General features: G+C 39.9%; 1 non-coding gene across 1 annotated transcript; it reads left to right on the forward strand.

The window, feature by feature from the left end:
* On the forward strand, positions 1 to 73 carry Trnar-acg. Its single transcript has one exon. It is a non-coding gene; the product is annotated as a tRNA-Arg (tRNA).
* Positions 74 to 7,606: the final 7,533 nt, after the last annotated feature.

Consider the following 7,606-nt stretch of genomic DNA (forward strand, 5'->3'; position numbering starts at 1 on the left):
GGCCCTGTGGCGCAACGGATAACGCGTCTGACTACGGATCAGAAGATTCCAGGTTCGAATCCTGGCAGGGTCGGAAATTTTAATAATTCAACGGAACTTTCTTTGTGAGAATGGGTACCAAAATAGCACGTATTAAATTGAAACTATGGGAAGTGTCTGTAGCTGCTTCACTCAGTGGTTATTTTCTTTGCTGTGGTGTAAGGACAGCAGACCTAAAACAAGGGCATTTTATGTAAATATTATGTTATGCAAATACACATTTTAAAACTTTTTCTATCATTACATAACTTGCTGTTTTTCGGTTATTAGCACATATTTACAATTTTTGTCAGTATGCTACATCTTTGTTTTCCATTTGTTTTGTGGTACTTAACGAGGGAAGACCGTGTGAGCTATATGTTTCATATAAAATATATTCGATGCCTTAAATGTAGAATGTATGTTATGTTTTTGTGTATCAGCTTGCAGCTGTGTGTTCATCATCTTACCGACCACACTCACAAGGGAAGACGGGCTTTCCTTGTCCCTAGCCATATTGCACCACATGTCGCAAATTCTTATCAACTCATGTTTATTCGTTTCTGGTGCTGTGATGCGCAAGGGAATACAGTGCCTAAAGTAAAAGCAACAAGAGGTTGTCGAATGTAGCGGCATCGTGCAGAATGGCAGGGTAATTTTAGTTCAGATGGACGTGTCTTGCTGTCTGCCTACAAAGTGGGAGAGAAACAACGGCTGAACAGTGATCACAAGTTACCCAACACCATGAGGTCAAGAAACGCATCGCAACAGTTTCGCGCCTGTGATGAAAAAACATCTAATTAGTGATAGAGTTCCAGGTTCTCCTGCAGAACCTGATACATTTTCAGTTTAGTACGGAAATTTCTATAGGGCATTTGCGTAGTGATAGGAACAACTGAATGAAAACAATCGACTCATTCGGTTGTCGTTACAGGTCTCGGTTGAATTATTCACTCATTCTTTTGAGTGAAACTAGTCTGTGGAAGCAACTGACTGAAAACAATCGTGTTAGTCTGTTATAGTTTTACTTGTCGGTTGAATTATTATTCATTTAGTTATTTATTTATTAGTTTTTTAGAGTCAAAGCAGTCAGCGGGAGCAGTAGAATGAAAAGATTAGACACCGTTGTAGCTTTTCAGATTGACTGAATTATTCATTCTTTCTTTTCAAGTGAAAACAATGAGCTTTTCTGTCGGTTGAACCATGCACTAATTCTTTTAACTGAAACCGCTCTTTACTGTTTTAAATGACTGAGCTATCAATTCATTCTTCTGGGTGAAGCCTGCCTGCACTCCTTTAATTAGCTGAATTAAAGCAAAGCCACATTATACTGACAGAGGGTGTCCTGAGTGAATACGTAACTCAGGGGTATGCCAAAGGTAACATAAGAAATATCCATGTTCATTTAATTATGAACTGAATGGAGTAATTGTTCTTTGAATCATTTAAAAATGATTCATATACTGTTGTGGATTAAATAGTTCCAGGCGCCATTAACGCGTAACAAATTAACTTGACGTGTCGCTGGGGTAGGCCTGCCATCACTTAAATTGCCGACCCCGGACAAAAACTTCGAAAATCCCGGACATTTCGGATTATTTTTCCCGGCTACACAGTCTGTAGATGGTAATTTGGCCAATGGCCCGATGTTCCGCGGAGAGAGGGGACGTAAGATGGGGAATGTTTCCTCGCTTTCGTTTCAGTGCTATAATCCGTTTATCATAAAAATAAACCTGATGCAAACATTGCACTATGTATTCTTCCGCGTTTGCTGGAACCTACATGGATTTTAAGGCCGGGGCCACACGAGCGGATTGTTTCCGCAACGGTTAGTTATTTAAAGCCATGCGGCTAGCTGCGGAATGTTCGTGCGGAGAGCCAAATATCTAGTCATCTATTTTGTCTCGAAAAAAATTGTTTCATGTAGACGAAGGAAAGCTACATCCGTCCATGTAGTTAGCTTCTCATTACAACTTAAACTTTTCGTGTAATAAACAATTAAAAACCGCTTTTTTGGAATTCGTCTGTGTTCTGCGCTACGCAATTTCTCTCATTCGATTATGAGGAAACTATTCGACGAAAAAAAAATTTTTACGCATATTATAGCCTGATATCACAGCTTGATAATGAACTGGTTTTATTTTCGCTGCAGCCCATGGTTATCGTGATACTTCATAATTAAGTAAAATACAGCGCGTATTTTGAAAAGTTTGCAGTAAAAAATGTCGTCGCTGGCTACTTTGCGTTTGGTGCATTTGAGGTCGTATAATGCTGCGTACGAATTGTAGCTAAGATATCTAAATTGTTTTTAACACTGGAAGGAGAGCCATATCTCTTTCCAGTCTCGAGTAATCGAGTGATCTATATTGGCGCTTGGCCGCAGCTGCCTACGGCGCGCCACGCTCGAGGCTATTCTCGCTCACAATGCAGAGTTGTGCCGTGTTTATTTTCCGCATGTCGTCTATGAAGGCATTTACAGTCACACTTTATTAACGTTGCATCTTTAAGAGGTTCATCATTTTAAAAGTAGAAAAAGACATTTGCAGATTCAGGTGCGGAGTTAGCTATTTGCTGTATGTGTCATTTTTTCTTGTCTACACTGTTTCATTCACGAAACATTAAATAACTATTATCAACACAATTTTTAAGAAAGTAAGTGAAGTCGACCTTGTAACTGTTTACCTTGCGATTAAAGGACAATAGAGACGCGAAAAAATACACTTTTCATTCTAGTACAGCGCGAAATGTTCTTAGAATGAACATAGTTCGCTTCGTAGCCGCGAGGAGGCCAAGCAAATAGACTGAATTCTTCTCTCCTTTATTTTAAGCTGGTAGTCGCGATGGATGCTCGACACTGTGCAGTAGTGGCATACGTAGGGTTAAAAATACTGAAAAAGAGGAAAAATACACCGAAAGTACTGGGTGCATCCAGTAGTGAATAGTCGGTTGTTGCAAGAGGCGTTTTACGTTATATTTAACGAGCTACGAGAGGAGGAAATGAAATTTTTCAACTGTTTCCGAATGTCTTTCTCAAGCTTCGATGAATTACATCATACGCTTAGAAACGCTTTACAGAGGCAAGACACGAACATGAGACTCGCTATACCTTCAATGGAAATGCTGGCTATAACTTTAAGGTAAGTAAATTCTAATGTGTAAGTATCCTGTCTCAGCCAAAAATTATCTCAGCTAAAATTAAATAAACCCAGTAATGTCTATCACTAGTTTTAACAACACTTTCATTTCAATTTTTTAAAAAAGATAATGTTTAGGTCAATAAACGAACAAGTTTAATTATCTTTTCTTTATTGATATTGAATGAAATGTTACATGTAAATCTGTCTTTTGAGGATAAGAAACATCAATTAACTGTAAATGAAATTGACAGAATGGACATGCAAAAAGGGAAAGTAACTCCTTTTAATTCACTTTTCTGCAAAAACCCTCTACTCAAGAGTCAGAATCAATAAACTTTGGTGAAATACAAGGCGATTGTTCTCTAGACGTCAGAACTCTTTCAGCTCGATACAGTTGAGATGCATCTGCAGTAATTGAGGAGCTGCACGCTGGTTGTACATATTTCCTTGTGTATGTAATGTTTGGAAATGTCCTGGGCTTACTGCATGCGTTGGTGCATGTTGCATAGGTTGATGACACGCTGCATAACAGCCATGAAATTGTTACGATTTTGCGTTTCGGATGCGCTGAAGTAGGCGTAAAACTTCCATACGTAATTCTAGTTTTTGGTCTAAATCAAACTTACGCAGCGTGGGCAACAAGGAACCAAAAAACGATTTGTCTTCGTCCTCAGCGGACGGAGAACGAATTGGAGGACTATCCAGAAATTTGCATAATTTATGTTCAAGATCTGTTTTCACGCTTCTCACCTTCGTTTTCTTTTGTGGAACTGATGAGTCTACTGAAATCTGCTCAGGTGTTGAGGCGTCAACTGATGTTACTGGATTGCCGGTGTCGTCTTCTGCCAGGGAAAATTCCAAAGGATGTTCCAAGTGCTGAATTTCGTCTTCCTGTAGACTTGAAACTGAACCTCTGAACAGGTGCCAAGAACCCCAGCTGGTCAGTGTACTCATATTTTAATATTCTTACTGCTTCTGAACCAGATTTCTTCACTTTCCTTACATATTTCCGATAATAGTCCCTAATGTTACGCCACTTTTGTTGTGCCTTCTGGCCTGCAAAGGAGAAAAAAAGAAACGGAAATTTAACGTAACTTTAAAATCTTTAACATCATTAAATAATGACTAAATATTGAACGTAATTTTTATACATTTATATCTTTGGTTTTAGGTATTTGGCTACTGATTGTCACTTAGTTGATCTGCACTATACATACAGAATAGGCAAGTCAACAGCCAGTGACATAGTGAGGAAAGTGTGCTGTGCGATTTGGGGCTGCCTGCGTGACAAGTGTCTGCCTCAGCCGACAGAGGAGGAATGGAAGAATATTGCCAATGGATTCCAAATCCGTGCAAATTTCCCAAATTGCATTGGGGAAATAGATGGCACACACATTCGGTTGGTCAAACCTAAGACGAGTGGTTCACTGTTTTATAATTATAAGGACTTCTTTTCCATTGTTCTTTTAGCAGTGGCAGACTCAGATTATAGATTCGTTTTTGTTGACATTGGCTCGTTTGGAAAAGATTCAGACAGCACTAAAAAAAATCTACCCTGTGGAAACGTCTGAACGGAAATACAGTGTGTATACCAGAGCCCTCTGGCTTACCAAATGCCATTGGAATAGTTACACCGTATGTGTTTGTTGGTGACGAAGCATTTGGACTCTCAGAACACGTACTACGACCATATGGTGGTAAAATGTTGACACGCGAGAAGAGAATTTTCAACTACCGTTTGTCACGGGCTCGTAGGTACGTAATGTTCCTTCGGCATATTGTCGAACAAATGGCGCGTGTTCCAGCGAGCCACGAATGTGAAATTGGATTTTGCTGTTGACATAACAAAAGCATGTTGTGTTCTGCATAATTATGTGCGCGAGAGAGATGGGCACCAAATTGAAGGCACATTTATTGTGAGTGGATTTGAGACTGCAACAAACTTGGATGAAAGAAGAAGTGTGTCAGCAATAAGAAACAGAAATCTAGTGGCAAATTATTTTGTAAGTGAGGCTGGTAAAGTGCCTTGGCAGGACAGCAAAATCTGAGGTGTTACATAGAGCAGAAAATGAACTTTTTTATGCCTTTTCCTTAATATTTACAGTTTTATTAATTTTATTGTTCTAGCTTGTTATTATCGGTAATTACACCTGTAAATTCACTTGAGACTTAATAAAACTAACTAATCAGCTATTGTTGACTCTTTCATACACTATCCAGAAACTCGTTTCAGAGCAGTGCTTACTGAACCTGGTTTGTTTAATGTTCTATTTTTAGTGATTTTTCACTCTATCCAATATTGTAATTGCCCAAGGCGATGATGTGGCTTAATTCATGCGATGCAACAGAATCGATTCCATTATTGCCAATTCTTACACATTATTGTCCAAATATGCTGTCCTTTTCTATTGTTATATTTGTGGATTGTTGTTACATTATCAATGTGTAACATGTCAACAATAATAGAAATGCAGGGCTTTCTCATCACTTATCATTGTTCAGCAATCTAAACAAAAATACTTAGCGTGTTCCAGAAAACTAATTCGCTACGTTGCAATTCAGAATGATCTTTTAACCAGTTGTATTATTCTAATAGTGGACAAAAAACTTACCAACGGATTTTTTCTCTGTGCTTGAATGATCTGCGAAATCATCGAATAATGCACAGCAGATGTCATGCCGTGCTGCATCCTTCTTATTTCTGTCCTTGTATTCCTCGGTCCTTACATCCCAAATACAAGGCCTTTTTAACACTTCCAGTATCAGAATCTCCATATCTATTTTCTCAAACGGAGCACGCCCGTGTGAAATGCCCAATTGATTTTCATGACCCATAGCGCTGCGTGTGCCGCAGCGGGTTTTCCGTCTCGCTATGGGCGATGCGGCTGGCAAGCGGCAAAATTCCGCAGCCCCAGACGTTCCGCCCCGTGTGGACTGCTGCATCTACCGCATGCCCCATAGCGGTGCGGTCATTTACCGCGCGTCTGACTTTCCACAGCTATTCCGCTCGTGTGGCCCCGGCCTAAGAGTACTGTCAAGTACGATAATAGGGGCGCGTTTTGTGCTGTGCGTTACGCGCACATCGACTTGGCGATAACATGGGAAAACAGCTTTACCGGCGCATTTAACTTGGGCAGCACTGGCCGGTCAGCTGCTACAGCTAGCCTGCAGTGAAGTGGCCAGCTGCAGTTCACACGTAAAAAGAGACGAGCAGAGGAGCAATACAGCTTCGAATATCATTTAATTTTTAGGGAGAATGAAAAATAACACTACAGATCTCCCACAATACGCTCCTTACAAGAAAATCGCAACACGTTATCGTTACATAACTAGGATCTACTTCCAAGAGCGCAACAACACCAGTGTACGTGTGCTACGGCTTCTGACCAATCATCTCGTTTACATCAAGTTTATTCTTATGATGAACGGATTATAATAAAGCCAGCGGGCGCGCGCCTCCTACCCATCAGCAGTCACAAATCACACATGAGAAAAACATTGATTTGTGACACTGCATTATGAAATCGTTCACATTCATACGTAGTGCTAATTTGCAATAAGAACAACGAACGTAAATGAAATCAGTTTTAATCTGCCAGGAAGTTTCATATCAGCGCACACTCCACTGCAGAGTGAAGGCAATTGTTGTCTGGCGGGCGCGGCGGCGTCGTGGTGTATGCGATCGGCCATTGTCGGCGACTTTTCATTGCCTCAATAAAGTAGTATGGAAGATATAGGGTGTTCAAAAATTATGTACACAATCTTTCATCAGATAGATTTCAGAAATGGGGATAGGTAGAGAAGCGCGGTTTGCGGCATAATGTTCATACACACCTAAGGTTCTACTAGCCGCTTAAGAGATCAGTGTGTTAAGGTGGCCATATTTTCTAGATCCAAATTCAAGACGCATTAACAATTTTGATATTTCAAAAAGTATGGACTGAACGTAATAAATGCAAACTATCACTTTGTTACAAAAAGTACATTAATTTATATTTTATTAGTATCTTCTAAGATGGAGTGCGAGCAGACACACTGTATATTTCAGTGCTGTAAACTTTCGTCCACATGTGTGTTCAACAGCCATAAGAAAACATTTAAATCGTGTCGTAATAATTCACTCTAGTCACTATCACTGTTTTCGTAGCTTCACTACGAATTGTGTTTTGTCACTGTCCCAAATTTTTCATTTGGGAAAATACCGTTTCAGTAATAGAATACCGAATCAGGTGAAATGAACATACAACTCGGAATAAATCGTTTCACAACTGTTAAACCCGTGACAAATAGGTGCCCCGAACTGATTTTGAAAAAATTTGGGACAGGGCCAGAAAAATCTTGACTATAACGAAAAAAGGGGTGCGAATGGTCACATTAAATGCGTGCGTCGTCTGTAGCACACAGGTTATCTAAGCGATATTCCAGTTCGATTACCGTCGTATGGTGGCCTG

Source organism: Schistocerca americana, chromosome 2 (assembly GCF_021461395.2).
Source record: "Schistocerca americana isolate TAMUIC-IGC-003095 chromosome 2, iqSchAmer2.1, whole genome shotgun sequence".
NCBI classification, from domain to species: Eukaryota; Metazoa; Arthropoda; class Insecta; order Orthoptera; family Acrididae; genus Schistocerca; species Schistocerca americana.